The 20,974-nt window shown below is 42.9% G+C and overlaps 1 long non-coding RNA gene across 1 annotated transcript; it reads right to left on the bottom strand.

The window, feature by feature from the left end:
• Positions 1 to 5,068: 5,068 nt before the first annotated feature.
• LOC116053931 lies at positions 5,069 to 19,697 on the bottom strand. Its single transcript, XR_004105955.2, has 3 exons — positions 19,686 to 19,697; positions 9,006 to 9,010; positions 5,069 to 5,195 (listed from the first exon to the last, which is right to left on the bottom strand). It is a non-coding gene; the product is annotated as an uncharacterized LOC116053931 (long non-coding RNA).
• Between the last annotated feature and the right edge of the window lie 1,277 nt (positions 19,698 to 20,974).

Here is a 20,974-nt window from a genome sequence, read left to right as displayed (position 1 = left end):
GTACCGGACCGTTTCGGTACAGGGCTTTCGGTACGGTGAATGGCCGAATGGCCGAACGCAATCTTTTGTGTGCGGAACATAGGTCAATTTTCGTGTTTCCACACGAACATATTAAGTGGCGGAAGTACAACAACAACAACATACACGGCACGCCTTAGCTCAGCCTCTCGCTAGCTAGCGACAAGCCCATAGACAGAACGGACAAGCCGGAGCTTGAAGAGCCACCCATATCATTAAGGTCTCCTGTTTGGGAACACTTGGGTTTCCCAGTGAAATACGTCAACGGACAAAGACTAGTCGATAAGACGAAAGCAGTGTGCTGACGTTGCTCAGGAATGATCGGGTATGTTTCTGGCAACACTTCAAACTTGTTAACGCACTTGAAAAGGCATCACGCGAGTGTGAACATCACTACTACAAGGAAGAAAACGACCGTAATTCAAACGCAGCTCCTGTTGGCATTTAAACAGACCTCTGCTGGTAATTCCGATCGGGCCAACGCAATAACGAAAGCAATTGGTGTTTTTATAGCAGCTGATCTACGACCATACTCGGTTGTTGACAAGCTGGGATTGGTAATGCTGCACTGTAATCCATAGTTATTTATTTATATTTTTCATTATATTTTATTATGTGATATTGGTTTGTGACTGAGAGTATTTTATTAGTGGAGAACTTTGCAGCAGTATTTTTCTTATTCTTTTTTTATTTTATATATATTTTATTTATTATATTTTATTAAAAAGTGTTTTAAAAAGTGTAAACAAATTGTTAAGAAAAAGTTTATAGTAATAAACAACCTGCAGTTTGTTTGCATTTCTTTCCCTTACTGTACCGAAAATGAACCGAACCGTGACTTTAAAACCGAGGTACGTACCGAACTGTGATTTTTGCGTACCGTTACACCCCTACTATCTACACACATTTTTTAATTACGAGGCGAAGTCCAAGTAATGAGCTCCCAGTACGTTTTCTGTTATTTTGGATTTATATCTCAGAGTGTAGTTACTGCCGTTAGTGAAATCTATTTTTATAGTCAGACGGGATTGACTTGGGTTTAGTCCTGTCGAAGGTGTCGTGCTGCACAGAATGCTGCTTGCATGATGAAAGAGTAGACGGTCGGTACGGACATATAGGCATGTTTCAGGTGTCTTTAGAAAGTTTTGCCCCGATATACGTTTCCCTCAGTGAGTCTCTGTGGTGCCGTAGGAGGAAAGCACATTGGCAAAGTAATGGGAGACCCAAGTTGCAGAACAGGTGTCTCATCGGTTTGAATACATTTGAATGACAAAAACCCAGGAGAGGATTATTCAGGCATCTCCAACCCTGGATGGAGGGCATCTACTATTAATGAGATGGAGGGATTCAGATTTCCAGACCAGCTCCTGGCTACGCATGGGAGCTCTGCACTGTTACAATGTTGACTCTGGAGGACAAAGGGGATTCAGGTGGGCTCGTGTCCTGGAAGTACCTCAGCGTTAGTTTCGATGAACTGCTCACACTGAACACTCTCCAGTAAGGCTGCAACAAACGATTATTTTTCTCGACTAATGGATTATTTGTTTGGTCCATAAAATGTCAGAAAATGGTGAAAAATGTGGATCAGTGTTTCCCAAAAAGCCCAAGATGACGTCCTCAAATGTCTCGTTTTGTCCCCAACTCAAAGATATTCAGTTTACTGTCACAGAGGAGAGAAGAGACTAGAACATATTCACATTTAACATGCTGACATCAGAGACTTTTTACCTTTTTTTTCATAAAAAATTACAAATTGATTATAGAAATAGTTGCCGATTAGTTTAATAGTTGACAATCGATTAATCTCTGCAGCTCTACTCCAGGCACTGAAACCGTTTACCTTGCATGCATAACTATGGAGGGTAGCTACAATCTGTGTCTAAGAAAAGGCTATAAATAAAATAGTTTGAGTCCTGTTTTGACAGTACAGGCGATGTAGATGGCAGATTGAAATGTTGGAACCTACACAGAAAAGAGTTTTAGTACAGTATAGTGCTTCTTACTTAATAAGTGTTTAAGTTTGCGGGGTTAAACAAGTGACGCATGCACAAACATTCGTGCAAACGTGGACAAAATAGTATAACCCAATGATTGCCTGCACTCTGGAATGTATTCAACATTTTTTGCCTTGATTAAAGATACCAATCACCATCTTCTCATGCTGCAACAGCTGATTGAAACAAGCTGAGAATTATTGTTGGTACCAAATGGAGGGAAAAAAAACGAAAGAAACAGAACTTGAACTGCAGCCCCTGCATCTGTTGTTTTTTCCTAAGTTCTAGGAAAGCTAAGGAATGGGAAGAAGGCCGAGTGAAGCCTCGCTTCTCCTCCTCCCTTTTCAGCCCAGACTTCTCCAGTGCTTCCACTGACCCCTCCTCTTTTTAAGCAACGCTGAAAACACTGGAATATGCAGCCAAATCCAACAATGGTGAGTCCCATTGCTAAGCAGTGTCTAGAAAGACTGGGCTGGCCTCCAAGCCTGTGGTCACTGGAAACACTGGTGAATGCTGGGATAATACTAGGCTTTAACAGAAGCAACACCCACATGTACGCAGTGACACACTGCGCATGCACAGACACACACATTACATAGACACTGCAGCTTGGGCCTGGCTGCTCATCATGGATTCTTATATCGCTGAGTTCTGGTGCAGCACCAACTGCAGAGGCTTTTTTGTTGATCGTATTAAGATCAAGCGGCAACAACCGGGTCTGAAAAGTGAAGCCAATGCTGAAGCTCCTTAAAGCTGCATTCTCTCTAACTTCCAGCAGGGGGCGACTCCACTGGCTCCAAGAAGAAGTCTGTTTCTATTGAAGTCTATGAGAAAATGAGCCTACTTCTCACTTGATTTATTACCTCAGTACACATTTTAATTTTATGGTCCCAATCGCTAGTTTCAACTCTTCATCAACATAGCATGATGTTCATTTAGTAAATGATGCTCCCATTTATTTTAAAATAGACGATAAAGCAGATGCTTTATGACCTGTCAATCAGGACAGAGGCTTAGCGATGCTAACCATGCTAACACTGTGGACATTAAAATAGACCTGAACTTGTTTTTGGGTGTTGTCCGTGTTTTCATCTCAAACCCTCTCACTGTGTGTTTTCACTTCAGCAAAGTTAACTGGAACATTTTGGTAGCCTAAAAATGTTGAGTGTTCTGCCAACCAAGCCAGCTAGCTAGCTACCGCTAGCGTTAGCTGGTAACTTAGAGAAAGTTTGCAGGTTTCCCTTCAGCGTTTAGCTTAGAGCAGCGCCTTTGAAACCATAACCCACACCGGCGTAGACGCGGCACCCTCCTTAGCTCCACCGTTCTGTCTATATGGTCACTTCCGGCCAAAATGTAATCTCCCAGCTTTAAAACGCCAGTCCACAAACCAATTGGTGATGTCACTGATGCTACATGCGCTATTTTTACAGTCCATGGTGTAGACACATCAAACTGTTTCAGCGTCCTGAGTTGATGATAACACTGGGCCCAGAGTTGCGGTCACCTGTCCACGATAAAGTCCCACTGTGACTGCGAGACTGTATGAGGTGTCTCTGGTGTCTGCCCTGGACTTCATTCAATCAATGGGCTGCAGGTTCATCCTCTAATTACTGCAGTGGGTGCCCTCGCCTTCTCTCTGCCACTTATCAATAACACACTTCCCTTTCTTCCCCGGGAGCCATAAATCTTTGGTGCTGAGCCTCCTTCAGTCTCCAAGTAAACGGCCTAGAGGAAGCCTGGACACATGTGTTAACAATCGTTGACAGTTCCCCCCCCCCCCCCCCAACCCCCTCTGTTAAAGGCCGTTGGAGAAGGGAACGTGTTTACGCCTTCTTGTTACTCCACTGACTTTAACAGCAGTGCTGTTTGTCTCTATACAGTACTTCTTGTTTCTCTCTGTACATTTACCTCTCAGCGTTTCCTCCCTGTGCTGTTCTCTCTCTCTCTCTCTCTCTCTCTCTCTCTCTCTCTCCCTCCCTCCCTCTCCGGCTCCCCCGCTGTGTCTCTCTATTTCTGTCTCTATATGGTCCTCTCTCTTCTTTCTTTCTCTCTCTCTCTCTCTCTTTCTCCGCCAGAGGGGCCAGGATTATGTGTAGAGTAGGGGAAGATAACCTGTAGGCCATGGATGAAGGGATTTAGAAGATGGAAAAGTTTTTTTTTTTTAGTTCAGGTGGGAGGGAGGGCAGAACGATGCTGGATGCAGCGTGGAGCTGTTGGATTTATCACCGTACGGAAAGGTGGTGTGTCTGGCAGAGAATGACGCATGGTTGAAAAGAAGAAAACCCACCCAGAGCACACGCTCGTCATTCAAAATACAGACTTGACACTCCCAAATTAAACATCTTATGATATTCATTATAGCCTCAACAATAAAAAGGAATTACAGGCTCCAAATCTCAGAGCATAGGTAATTCTCGAGGGGTCCTCGGGAAACTGAAAAGTTAACGGTGACAACCTGTGTTCTATAGATAGAGAAAACTAAAGAGAGCAAAAGGGGAGTAATAGTTAATGTGAAGGATTGGAGAACGGGCTGAAGAAAGCAACAAGGCTTCCTCTCTTCCGTTTCTTTTATCTCAAAGTTGCAGATTCAGAGAGTTGACGAGGGGGGAAAAAAGAGCCATGTCATGGCACTACTGTGCATATAGAGAGGCAAAAACCCTTACCCTTCCGGTGGACCACCATGGGATCTTATTTTGGAAAGAAATATGTACAGTAGTGAACGGGGAGAGACAGATAATTTTTTGAATTGAGCCATGAATTACACGAGACGTTGGTCAATTTAAAAGATAATTTTGCAAGTCAAGAGAGTCTGTTTGTCGTAAAACTGTTGAAGTATCAGACCGTGAAAATCAGAAAATCAGTGTAAATACGTAATTAGAAGACTCCTCACCTTAAAGTCTCTAAGTGACGTCTCTCTGAAGCTAGGTAAGAAGGTAACGTTACTCACACGAGCAGCGGACTTCTTGCTCGTTCTTTCTCTTCTCGGCTGATTATATAAGCGTTATATGGATAAAACACATCGGGTAAGATAACGTTCCATGTGTTGTGGTACAGCGCTAAGCTAGCTAGCTAGCGAGCGAGGTGACATATATTGTGCGAGACGAGAGATGTAGTTCACTGAGCGGTTTCACACAAAACCAAGTGGTACTACCACAAACCTAGGACAAACGGAGACTTTCTTCACTTCTTTTCTTTAAAACTGACAAACGTATATGTGTAATTAATGGCTCAATTCAGACGGGATCAAATCATCATTCATCTCTCTCTGTTCACTACTGTACATATGTTTTCTTTAAAGTGCTCATTCCATTCCATTCCATCCATCTTCTTCCGCTTATCCGGTAACGGGTGCAGAGTGAAGATGTTCCACAAGCTAACAAAGCTGCATGGAAAACTGTATCTCCTAATGACACAGGTGGCGACAAGTGACAGCAGCAACACAGTTACAGATGTTGACCACACAGCTATGCTGGTGTATGAAGAAGAATCATCCGATGAAGATGAGGCCTCTGGTGACGAAGGTCTTCCTGATGACGACGACTCTAACTGGGAAGAGGAGGAGGAGGTGATGGAAGATACATTTAAAGTGCTCATATTATTATTATATTATTATTATTATTATTATTGCTTTTTCGCTTTTCCCTTTCCTGTCAGGGCACGCCCTCATACTCTGCTTCTGACTGGCTAGTAGTCCTTACCTAGGTACTGTCAGGGCACGCCCTCATACTCTGCTTCTGACTGGCTAGTAGTCCTTACCTAGGTACTGAGCATGTACGACTCCCAACAAAGATGGAACAGAAGTGAGAGGTCTCACTCTGTAGCTAAAACAGAGAGCTCAACACACAGGGTGAAAAGAGGAGCTGCAGCAATGTGCAGTACAACAGAAAGATGGTGTTTTTTGAAAATTAAACCATGTAAACCTATTCTGATATAACCTCTAAATACAAGTATGAACCTGAAAATGAGCATAATATGAGCACTTTAAATAAAGTCCCGAGGGACTTCGCCTCTCTATGTACTATGGGAGCACACGTGCCGGCATGCACACAAACACTCCTACACACCCTTTCTTTTGGGGACATTTCGCTCCGTCCTTCCTTTTCCTCTTTCCGACGTACTGTAGATGGAGACAGCGGCGAACAATGAGCTTGTGCAGGCTGAGTGATTCCAGCATCCAGGTGATGCTCCCCAGACACATCCCAGCGTGCTGTCCTACAGCTGAGAGCTCCTGTGGCTTTGAACCCAAACAGGGTGTGGCAGTCCCATTACCTGCTTGTCCTCTGCTGTCTGCTCGCTGTAGCGCGCTGGAGGAACAGGGCGTAGAATGGACAGGTGGTGCTGACATGCAGAGGTAGAATATACATCGCCGTCTTACCGTTGAAATTCCAGGCAGTGTGGTTCGACTTCACAGTACAGGTAGAGGGTGCAGATAATTGAGGTCAAACGTGCACCGCTGATGTACTTCTCGCAAGAAGCTGTTTGGCAAATTCAAACTTTTTTTTTTTTTTTCCCATAGCGCAAGAATTTATGATTCAGAGAAAACTATTGTGAATAAACAACTACAACTACAATCATTAGATCTGAGAAGGGTCATTAGTTAGTTTTGATGATTACATTGATTTTACATTGTGCTGCGTCTATCAGCTGGAACACACCATAGGCCTAAGCGTCGCGTATAGCAGCTTAGCGCAGCTATTTTTTATTTCGGAGCCCATGTTATCCGACCTGTCCGGCCACACCGGGCACGTAGGGGCCGCGTAGCTGCTGCGATAGTTTCGGCGTCTCCTCTATTTTGTGCGCGATACGCGAGCGAATGTGTGAAGCCAGGCAGGTCATCACATACAGGAAGATACACAGTGCAGCCGGATACAAAAATAAAACAGTCGGTCTTGACTTCTCACAGCGGGACACGCGATCAGGCACACGGAGAGAGAGACCGATGGACGGACAGAGAGAGTGACACGCACACACACACACACACACACACACACACACACACACACACACACACACGCTACAGTTTTCCCCACTCACCCTGTCTCTTTCTATCAGAGAGAGAGAGACACACAAGAGGGGGGCAAGAGAGGGCCGAGGGGAGAAGGATTGCTTTGTTACCGGGCTCGTATCTACGCTACGCGACACTTGTGGTGTGTGTTCCCGGTGTAAGCCTTTATAATAGTAGGGAAAACCCTGAGTCAAAGCTTTCATTGCATAGTGTTCAATATAATCTTTCATGAAATACATTTTTACAATAATAAAACCAAGATTCTCCCGTTTGTATTCAGAAGAAAGCCGATGTCCAGAGAACTCTAATATTTTCCAGTTTCTTTCCCAATAAAAATATACAATTTTTCCCAGTGTAAAATGATACTCTTCTACTGAGCTCGGTTGTTTTGTAGATTGTGTCCTACTGTTGTAGCAACCCTGGTGTGTCTATTTTGGAGAAAAAGAAGAAAAAAAAATGCTTAAACAAACATGCATAGCTGTTTGTATGAGTCTCTATGTGTGTGTGTGAGTGTGTGCGTGCGTGTGTGTGCGTGTGCACGCGCTAGCGTACAGTACACATGTGTTTGCATGCTCCAGCAATGTGCAACGCATTAAGTCCTGGCAGTCCGTCCACATACATAAGTTTGATTCATATGTACAGTAGTGCTCCAAAAGACTAGTTTTCTTTCCAGGAAGAGCCAAAGATGACTCACTTTAGCACTCAGGATACTCTGTGGAAAGGACTCTGAGTGCACTTTTCAGAGTAAGAGGACAAACCAGAGAGCCGGTGGTCAGTGACAGCAGATACATGTCTTGACAGTGAGCCTCTGCTGTGCTTCAAACCCAGTTTCCCTGCCTCGTGTTTGCTGGATCACAAAGCAACATGTCTTGAGAGTTTGCCCAGAATTTGCTTTCTCTCTCTCTTTGATTCCTCATGTCGCGGTGGCTGATGGCGGTGTCTGCATGTGTGTGGGAGAGAGGAGGTGAGTGCAGACTTGGCACGTGGCCGGAGTCCCCACACACACACACACACACACACACACACACACTGTTCACAATGTATCATGCCAAGGTTCTTGTTAATTAGGCTGATCAAGTGTTTTGTGGGAACCGGACCCACGCTCCACGAAACTAACACATCCTCAAGCACGACTCCCACTCCCCCACTGCATCCCTTCATCCTTCACATGTTTCCTTTGGGGTTTTCATCTCCTTTTTTATTATCACATCAGAGGCACTTGCTACATTATCCCTCACTGTTTGCCAACGGATGTTTCTACCTGCAAAGAATTTGAGATATCACATTAATACTGCTTTTGATTTTTGGATAATCAACAACAACAACAAAAAAAAACTGTCGCTTGTATGTGTTGCATTCACAGGCAAATCTGATTTTACAACACCTAGATGAGACCAATTTTCAAACCTTTTTAATAATGAATGTGTGTGCAGAGAAGGCAATGAGTGTACTGGCTAAGACCAGAATTTCTCAAACTATTGCTTTGCTGAGAATAAACAATCAATGTCTGAAGGAAGAGTTGCAAAGAGGAATCGATGAAACAGTTGTCAACTATTTTGATAATCGATGAAACACTGTCATTTTTTTATGAATTCTCTGATGTCAGCGTGTTAAATGTGAATATGTTCTAGTTTCTTCACTCCTCATCTTTGAGTTTGGGACAAAACGAGACATCTGAGGACGTCATCTTGGGCTTTTTGGGAAACACTGATCCACATTTTTCACCGTTTTCTGACATTTTAGAGAGCAAAGAACTCATCTATATACCAGGCACACATGTTCACTGGACACAAGTCGTCTGAGCTGTGAAACTCATAAAGACAGCTGGGGAAAAAGCATTTGGTAAGGTAATTTTGTGTACATTTAAAAACGTAAGCACTTTCTGATCTTTTTCTTTCTTTATGTTTTGAAAGAAAATAGCACCTGTGCACCGGCCTCCTGGAGTGCGCTGTCCATCAGCACGATGTTGTGTGCTGCTGTTGTTTAACGTTGCCTGGGTAACTGTCCTCTTTATTTCTTAGGGGGCCCAGCAGGCTTTTAGGGTTGCATATTTTATGCGTGGAATGTAACTCCCAGAAAACGGGGAGAGGTGTGTGTGTGTGTGTGTGTGTGTCAGCTGATCTTAGAGTGTAAGTGTGCAAACCCCACGCCTCTATGCATATCTACTTAACAGACATGATATGATAACAACTGGAGTTTGGACCGAGACTTTTGCTCCCAGCCAGAAACAAATGAGCATTACAGGAGAGAGTGCATGCTAAATGTGTGGCTGTGGCACCTTTTCCTCCACTGATACCTTGGCCTGCTCTCTACTGACTCCTACAGCATTTTTGCCCTCTTGTGTCTGTTATTTTGAAGCTGGGAATTTAGTGAGGCTATATTTATATGATGAGTTGGATATGATAAAACCTTTCCGCTGCCAGATGGAAACACTGAGCCATAGTAACAACAGTATGTTTGGTAGATGCACTTTGCTTAATCAAATCAATCACTGCTTACCTGCGTGGAGAGCGTGATTCAATGTACAGAACTGCCCAACGAGGGCTGAATGAGGAGCACGGAACTCTCATTGCCAACAGTAATAGTGCATTCTTCTCGGTGATGCTAGACTCCAATGTTCCTCTCTGTTGTCACGTATCACCCAGACCTTTATCTCCATAGCGCTGTGGAGTACAGTCTGGCTACACCACTGATGCATTCTGGGATAGGAGGGGGAAAAAAACAAAACACTCTGGGTTGTTTGCATTTCTTTAAACCAATCACAGTCGTCTCGGGCGGCGCTAAGCTCCGGACGCAGCGACAGTGGCTCTGCTAAATAGTCTCAGGAAGGAACTTGTTTTGGTGGAACATTTGCACTCCGCAAAAGAAAACGAAGCGAAGGGATTTTGAGTACGGCAACACACAGAGAGCGGAAGGCGAGGGACAAAGCCTGACATCACGGGCCGCACGGCAGGCTTTATCCTGGAAATGTACTTCCGTTGATCCAGACTAGGTATCACCAAAGGCAAAAGGGCATGCGGTACGATTTATGGTGCAGGAAAAACACAATATTCTCTCAAATGGCATTATGGAAAGTGACACACACAGGTTCATTATTTACCCACAATGCAGACTCCCCCCCCCCCGTGCTGAGGACCCCCAGTAGTCCATCCAGACACACACACACACACACACTGCAGTGAAATAAGTTAAAGCCTCTCATTACAAGCCCGAGCTTGGTATCCCCTGGGAGTCGTGGAGATGAGCTCCTGAGCGGTAACATCCCCAACCTCACGGTCCACTGCCCGAGTTCCGCCATGAAACCCAAGCCTGCCGAGGTCACAGTGATTGACCTCTGTCGTAAAACGCCAAGTGTGATGCACGCTCAGACGCTGTCTGCTCGCTGTGGACGCGGGGGGCTTTGTAGAGCATGTTTGTGATTGTTTCTGAATTTTTGTTTGATATTCTTTGGTGAGTGGATCCATCCAGATGGCAATATTTACTCTACAGCGCATGTGTGACATATACCACAGGAAATTACTGGGAGGGATCGTAAAGCATGTATTTTATTTTTCTTAAAAAAAAAAGAAAGAAAAGCTTGTACTTCTGTGTTATTTACATGGATATTTCTATGTGTAGACAGATTTCAGAGTAAGCATGCCACTGAGTTGGTTTCTCTCTTGCTGAGCTCACTGATTTGCATTGAATCCTTCTATCCATCCTGTAATGCCGGAGATAAGCTGCGAGGAAATGAGCCGATGCACAGAAATGCAGTTTCTGTAAAAAGCAAAAACTATTTGAGTGGGTCAAAGAGAGTCTATTCTCATGTCCTCATCTGTCACCAGTGCTGTCCCTGGTGTGTCTGGCCAGGGTGTATGAAGTCCCAAAACACTGGGCTGTGTCTAAACACCATCTCAAGATCAGCACTGGCTCTGTATATAAACACTAAAGTAGGAAATGATTTCCAGACCCGGCTTTCTTCTCCGTCCACCATACTTGTTTAGTCTTTTCCTTGTTTAACACTCACTGCAGAGTGAGAGAGAGAGAGAGAGAGAGAGAGAGAGAGAGAGAGAGAGAGAGAGAGAGAGAGAGAGAGAGAGAGAGAGAGAGAGAGAGATAGTTCAGTGTTCAGACCAAAGATTTGTGACAGGACGCAAACGTTGCAGGGAAAAGTTGCAGCGGTCTGAACGACTCGAGCCAGCTGATGCTGTCGCTGTGACTCAGCTGGTCAAGTCGCCAGAGGCCCTTTTTTTTTTTCATGATTAACATTTTTATTCTTATTTATAAAAAAGCAACAAAAAAAAAATAAGCAATCTCACAAGCCCATTCTTGCATGAAGGTACCCCTTCGTTCCTCCATAGTCTTAGAAGAATCTGTCTGGCTATTAGGGGTGTGAATCTTCACTGGTCTCACAGTTCGATCCGATTCCGATTATCCTGTCAACGATTCGATCCGATTCGATATCCCGATGCATTCAGATATACAGTATATGAACTCCCCTTTTTATTGTATCTGCTCTTTAAAAAAACCCTTTTCTGAATGTATTGGAGTCTGAACACAACAGACAACAGACAAAAGGCAAAAACAAAGAAAAACAGCAACCGGAAAATCAACAAGTAACATCAGTAGGCAGTAATCGATTATGGTCTGTCACTGCATCGATGCAGAATCGTCCAGGTCCACATCGCGATGCATCGATGCAATGATTAATTTCAACACCCCTACTGGCTATCATTAAACTGGTTTGGACCCAACTTTTTAATGTGCTTTTCTATCCTACCTAGGGTCGATCCACCTCCTAGCACAAATAATCTTGTGCTGAATGGAACCTGGGTCCCTGCAATCCGACATAGGTTATCATGTATCCCGGTCCAAAATTCCTGGACCTTATCACAGGACCATAGGACATGAAGTAATTGGCTGTCCTCTGTCTTACATTCCCAACAATTTGGTGTGTCTTTCAATCCAAGTCTAAACAATTTTGAGGGCGTCCAGTAGAAGCGATGCACGACCTCAAACTGCGTGAGACGCACCTTTACATCGCACGACATAGTTTTAAGTTAGGAGGCGGTTACAAGTGGTTTTAACATAAGGGATGTCACCTGTTTTAACAGCCAGTCAACTCATAGCAAAGTCAGCTGGTCAAGTCAGCTCCAAACCGTCCGCTGGTCGGCTAGAGAGAGACTGACGAGAGGGAGCGGTGTTAGAACAAAGCAGTCAATCAGAGAAATAAAACTTTTTCATCTCTACTAGAAATGCAGCTGTAGCAAGTACCACTATCCTCGTTTATATTTTAAGATGCTATAAATGATATCCAGCAAAAAATAATGAGAAATAATCATGATTATGTTTTTTTTCTATAATCGAGCAGCCCTGTCTTGTTGTGAATCTTTGGTCTGAACGGTGTTTGGTCTTTTAAGCCCCCAACATCGTCTTCCAGGCAGCTCTGCCTGGAAGGCACTAGGATTAGGCAATGGTTAGGGTTAGGTGCCTTGAAGTCGACGTTGGGGGCTTAAAACAGCATTGAGCAGTCTGAACTGGGCTTATATTAAGAGTTCAGCCCAAATGGTGCAATATATGATCATGAACGTGTCCACTCCCTCTCGTCAGGCTCCACTCCCCCTGCCGAGGTGGATGGTAGTCACCGGGGGGGTAGTTGGATGTGAATGCAGGAGCAGCATGGTCATCACTGCGGGCATACAGAGGAGTGGGAGGAAGGACAGTAGAGGTGAGCGATCCTCAGGGGGAATCTCACAGGCGGTAACTGAAGACAGGCTGCGTTGCTTTGGTTGAGAGGTCAGTGCTTAACATGCAGGGGAACTCTTCGCCGAAGCACGTGGGAAGCCTAACCATATCAAGGCAACTGTGAGAGTCAGCATGAGACAGGGCACCTTGTTTAGAGGCGATGATATGAAATGATAACAGCCACGTATCCATCCCAAGGTTCAACAGTAAGGGCTCCTGCACACTGCCTGCGTGGCGTGAGCGTGGCGTTTCTGTTGCGTGTCAGTTGCGTGGCGTTTTCCGCGTCTTTGCACACCAGAAACGTGTCTGACGCAGCGCTGCTGCTGCTGCTAGCCTTGTCTGTACACATATATGTTTCCTATAAACATAAATATATACTGATTTAATTACAGCAAAGACGTCAGCAGTATTGACGGTAAAATAGGCTACAGAATATTTTGTTTTGTATTGACAGGTGCAATATTTGAAAATCGATAATTATTATATATTTTTTTAATGACATTTATATCTGCATTTATGTCAAAACCTAGAGACTTTCAAACATTAACATGTCATTTATTAAATGTATTTGTGTCAAAATGACATAAACATCTTTTCATTTTCTCTGTTGTCTGGAAACGCTTCCAAAGTGAAAAATAGGCGTCGGTCCTATTTCTAGCATGCACGTGTTTTCGTAGCAGCTCGAGCCGCGCCTGAGACGTGTGTCACGCAGGCAGTGTGCAAGCTCTAACCTGTTACCATGGGAGCCGAAATAAAAACGGACACGCCACGCAGCCAGTGTGCAGGATCTCTAAGGGGTGCCCGATGGCCAGGGGCAGGGGAAACGCCAGGTCGGGCAAGTAAATACAACAACCCGCATCATGGTATCATAAATGACTTCATGGTTCTCTTGTCATGTCGGAGAACGCTTGATGAATAATTGGATTTAAATGTGCCGTTGGCCAATCAAGAATTGAGATAGCGCTGGACGTTTTTGACTCCTTTTTTATGCTTTTTGACATATTTTTTGTGGACTTTTTTTTCTGACATTTGACGCTTTTTCCTGCGTTTTATTTTAAAAAATGTAAAAAGAAAAAAGAAAAAATTATGTTTTTTTTTTTTTTTTTTTTACATTTGACGCTTATTTGGAAGCATTTTCCTGCTTGTTTTTTGAATTTTTTTTTTTTGGCATTTTTAGGCCTTTACTTGACAGGACAATCCAGACTTGAAAGGGGAGAGAGACGGGGAACGACATGCAGCAAAGGGTCGCAGGTCGGAGTCAAACCAGCGGCCGCTGCAGCGAGGACCAAGCCTCCGTACATGGGGCGCACGCTCTACCCGGTGAGCTACCCAGATGCCCCGTTTTTTGACTTTTTAAAAAAAAAAATATATTATTTATATATATATTTTCTTTCAAAGTTTAACTTTTTTTTTCTATGTTTTTGACTTTTTTTTTTTTTTTTTTTATATTTTATTCTGAAAAAAACCCAATTTGTATAGGGGCCAGTAAAATTGACTGTGGGCAAGTATAATTGTTTTTCCCTAGTCCGGTCACCTTAACGTTGAACCCTGCATCTTATTTTGTTCATCGATGGAAATACAGTGCAGGGCTTGTAACAGCGAAAACACTGCAGTGTCCTCCGTGTAACGATGGTGTGTGTGTCTGTGTGTGCCATGCGAGGTGTGTCCTAATGAAATTCAGTATCGATCTGAGCAAAATAGACTTTATACATCATTCATGCTCTATCAATCACACCCCTGCTAAGTTTTCCAAAGCAGTTTGTTTTAGAGGAGTAGTGAGTGAAAAAAAACTACAAACCGAGCAATAATTACTTTGAAGAGATTGTTTTAAAGTCTTTCCTTTAGCCTTTTCTCAAGGTGTAACAAGCTTATCTGTCAAAGACAATGTCCATTGAGTGGACTGCTTAATTTGAAATTGATTGAGGTTTTTTTTTTTTGGTTTAGGTGGGGGGAAAAAACTCTTTTCCGCAGACTTGATAGAGAGTCGGGAATTTAAAGCCACGCCAAAAGACAGGTCACAGTAAGAAAAAGGCCGAATCCTTCATGGTGGGAGAAGTGTATCTCTGAAGAGATAACGATGCCTGTGTCCTCCCAATAGTTAGAGATAGTGCCATCTTCTCTTTTGTATGGCTTGGTGGATGTTAGAAAAATCCTATAGGGTGGATACAGACAAAAAGCAAAGAAAATAAACACAGGACGTGGTAACCTGACACAGGAAACCCAGTGAATGCTGGGAGTGAGCAGTGAACCGTACTTCCTGTAGGACAGCACAATGGTACGCGGTGGCCCCAGATTCCTAAAAGAGGCTGTAGTCGCAGGGACAAGGAAGGGCAGCCCGTGTCCTCCGGTCCGGTGCTGATAACAGCAGAGATAGAATAGGCCTTTCTGTCCTTCTCACTGCTTTGGGAAAGCAAAAACATCCTGAGGTTACCTTGGTTACCCATTTCATAAAACAGCAAAGAGCAAATAGCAAGTGAAAGCAAAGTTATGTCACATGCACGGTTTTGTCACTAAATGTCCCCTTTTGTTTCTGAGACACGGAAGATAATAGCTTCCATTGGGTGGGGATGTATTTAGGGTCGGAATGGGTCAAATTTTCTTTTATTTGGCATAAAGTCAACTGTTTGCCTTAACAAAATTCTGGCTAAGAACTAGGAATGTCCCGATCGCAAGTATCGGATCGGAGCCGAGATTGGGGCATTTTTTAACTGATCGGTGATCGGCCGTCCCCCCCCCCATCACCTTCCTCCGATCATTTACGTCAGCTGAGCACAATTTAAGTCAGAAGGTAAAGTAACTAAGAAATGTTAACTAAAGTAACACAAGTAACTTGGTTTTATAAGAGTTTTACAAAAATGCTAGCTGGACAAAGTTAAGTATATTATGCTGAAGACATCTTGTAGTTACTTTGTTGTTTTTGTAAACAAAGAAAACGGTGTGCAAGCTCAGTTGTCTAGGCAAATACAAGTATCAGTTTGAGACTTGGTATCGGCAGGTATTCAATATTTTAAAGTGCTCATATTATGCTTTTTGGCTTTTCCCCTTTCCTTTATCGTGTTATATATCTTTTGTGCATGTTTACAAAGTGAAAAATCCCAAAGTCCACCCCAAAGGGACTTACCATCTCCAACAGAAAACACTGTTCACAAACTGCTCCAAACAGCTCTATTGTAGTCCAGTCTTTACTTCAGAGACAAACGTGGTCACTTTGGAACACACGTTATAATGCTCACCTAGCTGCTAGCATGGCACGCCCTCATACTCTGCTTCTGACTGGCTAGTAGTCCTTACCTAGGTACTGTCAGGGCACGCCCTCATACTCTGCTTCTGACTGGCTAGTAGTCCTTACCTAGCTACTGCACATGTGTGACTCCCAACAAAGATGTTACAGCAGTGAGAGGTCTCACTCTGTAGTTAAAACAGAGAGCTCAACACACAGGGTGAAAAGAGGAGCTGCAGCAATGTGCAGTACAACAAAAATATGATGTTTTTTGAAAATTAAACCATGTAAATCTATTCTGATATAACTCCTTAATACAATTATGAACCTGAAAATGAGCATAATATGAGCACTTTAAACATCGGATCAGGATCGTGGGCCAAAAAAGCTGATGGGGACATCCCTACTGAGAACATAAGGAACATAAACACTTCTTCATTGTCAAATCTTTAAGAAAAGAATAGGTTTTCTAATTAATGCAGACAAAAAAATGTGGCTTTGTTATTTTGGCCACATTATAGACTAAGGCCATCAACATAAAGATCAACCAGCACTAGACTTTTTCCCAGCATCGGTCGTCTTCATAGACTTTTCTCCAACACTTGGCATCTCTCTGGTTTTTGTCTCTGGTTCTGTCACTCGCTTTGCCTCCTTCGTCACAGACGTCCTCTAGGATTTAAAGTCTGAAGCTTCTGAGCCGTTGATTCTTCGATGGTTTCACCACCTGCCTTTTTGAGTAGCGTGAGACAATCCTCTTCCTCTAGATTGATGCTGCATTCCCAGCACTTTGAAAGAAAGGGAAGAACAGGGTGACATCTTGGTACAGCCACTTGTGAGGGTAGTCCGTGTTTAAATGTGGATTTGGTGTTATCTGATGACTTATGGTTTATCATTGTTCACATTGAGCATAAATGTAAAGTTATTACATCTAGAACGTTTATACAGATGCTATTCCTGGTTGGCAGGTTGTATTATTGTGAATCCAACATGTTTCTTTGTGCTGTGGGTTCTGTACAAAATGGAGATTTTCACACAGAGGCCAAAAAAGTCCAAGTGGCTCCCTGTTGCCATTGTACTCCACGGTTAAAGGACAATTCCAGTTAATAACAGATGTGTACCCACTCGATCGCTCTCTGCATTGAGAACTTCATAAGTGTACAGACAGTTTATTGAAAAGATAGATTATAAAGACACTTGCATTCATGTTTACATGCCACCGCCGTCTTGAAAACCAGTCATGACTTATAGCTGGCGACGCAAACTAAAATCAAAAGCAATTTGCTCAATATATCTGAAATAATCGCACCAATGTAAAACATAACTTGTCTAGTGTACTTACTCGGTGGATAACTGTCCATCTGGTCTCTCCGGTCTGGGTCGCCGTCTCCAATTTATTTTCGGGACATGGAAAAAAGTTAAGTCCAGCCCTGTTTATCAGAGAGGGGAAATCTTCAGACTGTACAAAACACTGCATCTCATGGGTGTCGCGACGCAACAGGTCCCACTCCTTACAACACAGACACTCCTGTTCCGTGGCCATAGCTTCACAATGTCCGCAGGTTCACCACCAGTTTCCCGAAGTACGAGGCTGTGTTGCGGCATTGACTACTGGTAGCTCTCTCTCTCTCGTAGCCCTTTCACGGAGCTCCCGCAGCTCTTCGTTCAATAAACTGTCTGTACACTGACAAAGTTCTCAATGCTTCGGTTAACATGTAGGGACCCTCATTATGCTACCGTTGAAGTTTGGTGATATCCTTTAATGTAGAGATGATCATTACAACATGAGCTATAGACTATTATTGCATTGCCAGACCTTCCTCCACAGCGCTGCAGAGGAAGGTCTGGCTAGTCCACACAGCATTCCTGAATGGGAGAAAAACATGCTCTGGTTTATTGGCATTTCTTTAAACCAATCTCAATCGTCTTGGGCGGTGCTAAACGCTGGACGGTGCCGCTGGAACATAGCCTCGGGAAGGAACTTGTTTTGGTGGAACGTGTACGTTCAAAAGTTGTTTTAGTCGTGCAACAGAAAACTCAGATTGGACAGATAGTCTAGCTAGCTGTCTGGATTTACCCTGCAGAGATCTGAGGACCAGTTAACCATAGACCTCACAAATCCACCGGAGGTTTAGAACGGCAACACAAAGAAAGAGGAAGGGGACGGATATCCGGCCGAAAAGAGGGACATCCGGTGGAATTTCCGGTGGCACCGGAATCCCGGAAGTGGGAGGTTGTGGATATAGACTAACTATAGACTAATATAAGTAGATGATTGTTAATCGACGTGGGTGCAGGTACATTTGTCATATTGAGACTTTTTCCAACTTGCAAAGTTAAAGGTGACGTAGGTAGGATTGCGAAGATCCAGGACGTAGCCAAATTTTTTTTTAACATAGACAACTTCTCAGTCCGCTAAAGCCCAAAACAGTCTCCTAAGCCCCTCCCCCCACAAGGGAGAATGAATGCGTGTGCATGAGCAGTGATTGACACTCAGTTAGACACCCCGGGCCCTGATTGGTGCATCTGAACAGTTAGACATATATATATATATATATATATATATATATAAATATATATATATATATATACTATGTATGTAGGTTGTACATTTTATTGTACACATGTATATACATGTACATTCTTTTCATCCTCTTAAGTATATTTTTTCCAGTAGTTGTTCTGGCATGTTTATCTTTGCCATCTTATTTTATATTATCTTATTTATTTTTTTTAAATCTTATTTATTATTTCTAGTATATTCTTGTATTTTCTGTATGTGGGTGAGTATGTGTGTATGTTTTTTTCCTGGGTCATTTACAGGCAGTACTGTACAATTATGTAACCTGGCTGCTAATATAAAAAAGACCCTGATGGAGGGTACATTTACATGCACATAATACGATATTCCCACTGAGCTGTTTACACGGCTAATGAAAGGGAATATTTCACTAATTTTCCGGTGTACATGTATCCGTGCAAAACAGGATTTTTTCAAAGTTTACCAGCGGCGGTGGACTTGTTGGATGGAGCGTGTGAACACAGCGTCCCTCTTTCATTCCTTCAACCAGTTTCTCGAAAAGGTCGGCGTAGGTGTGTGTGAATATCCAAAAACCTGTTAATATCCAAGTCTTTGATCATGTTTAAAAGTAGCTGTGTTTCTCCTTCTTATCGGGTCAACTGTTGGTTGGTTGGTTTGTTTACAGCAACCATAGCAAGGCACAGACCTGACCAGAAGCCTGCGGTGAAAACCCCGTTTGAGACGCATATTCCAAATGTGCTGTATACAGTACATGTCCAAAGAATGCCTCTAAAACCCGAATAATACCGGAATATCCCACCTGTCTTAATCGGGAAATGCTATATTCAGAAAAAGGTCTTATTCTGAATAACCGGAATATGCTGTTTTCATGACCTGTATTAAATTCGGAATAATAGTGGAATATTGGTGTGCATGTAAACGTACTGATTGACTGGTCCACCCTTCCTCCTTCTCCTCCTCCTCCTCCTCCTCCCTTCATCCTTCCACACTGACCTCTCTCTCTCTGTCTCCTACTGCAAGTTATAGTGTCAAAAATTCCTGTGGTAATATTGTCTTATTAGTACTGATTATCCAAACATAACTTAACTCACTTTTTAGTTCAAATGTGGAAACTCAACACACTAAATATGCATATGGATGTTTCACTAAATACTGCAAATGTAAATGGCTTATTATTAAAAAAACAAAATTGTTAAAGTTGGGATCTAGCAGGTAGGGGAGAACCCACACCAAATTCCATTGTCAAATGTAACACTTTAAAGTTACTTACTACTTTAAAGTCTCTTTCCACTACACAGCACTTAACCCTTATGTTGTCCTCCCGGGTCAAAATCTTCTCTTTTAGACACTGTTTTTACATTTATGTTGCTTTTTCCCCACGTTATGCTTGCTTTTTTACGTTTTTGTCGCATATTTCAACGTTTTTTGGCACTTAACACCAGTATATTCACCACTAGACCCATTTTATTTGCACTAGTTTTACACTTATTTTTTGGAATTCATGGTCAATAAATCTCATTTATATAAATGAAATGATTTATACAAGAAAAAAGCAGAAATTATGAATGATTTTGACTAATTGTTAAGATCAGGGGAAGGAAGGTAATGGATAATCACAGATATGTCAAAGTTTAGTCAACACCCAAAATTTGATGAAAATAGAGATCTGATCCTTAATTTCACTTGTGAAGAACGTCTTATGAAACCGTCCATGTTATTTCGGGGCATTTTGGTTAAAAGAAACCCAAATTTATGATATAGAAACTTTGAAAACAGGTCAAATTTGACCCGAGGACAACATGAGGGTTAAAGAAAACTCACTTTTAAAGCTAGTTACTCTCGTTATTTTCTTCTTCCAAAACAGTGGTGAAGAACACCAGGAGCAGTTGTCAGGAGTTAAAGCTTTCATAAAAGACAATTATGACTGGTGTGTTTCCTGCATGCCAAATTAATCAGAGCACACAAGGCAATTTTTGCCTCCTTAGTTACCAAATGACCGGTTACTGACGAGCATTTAAAATTCTTTTTCTTTTAAACCGAGTCCGACGCAGTCACTTCACATGAAATGCACCGCGGCTACATTCACTTCCAGCTAACTTCACGGAGATCAATGAGGGCAGAACAGCGTCACCGATCTGCAGCAGGATCTTCAACTGTCCAACTGACTTTACCAGCGAGTACGCTGCTGTCCTGCTTTTATTACAGACATGTGAACTCACCACGGACAGTTTGCCTCGTTCATGGACTCACGGCGCTGCGCTGCTGAGAGTGAATAGGGGAAACACGGCAGTGGATATTTGGCGTTATTTCAAACGAACGGGAAACACTGCAGTATGAAACTGCCAGTTAGAAATATTTACTTATTAATCAAAGTTGTCGGAAACGCCGTTCGGGATCGTTCCGGCCCACTTTAACCCCTGTTATTTCTATTTCCACCCATATATGGTGAATGTGACTTTCCACCAAAACTTGTT

The sequence above is a fragment of the Sander lucioperca genome, chromosome 2 (genome assembly GCF_008315115.2).
Source record: "Sander lucioperca isolate FBNREF2018 chromosome 2, SLUC_FBN_1.2, whole genome shotgun sequence".
In the NCBI taxonomy this organism is placed as follows: Eukaryota; Metazoa; Chordata; class Actinopteri; order Perciformes; family Percidae; genus Sander; species Sander lucioperca.
This window is presented reverse-complemented; position numbering and strand designations above follow the sequence as displayed.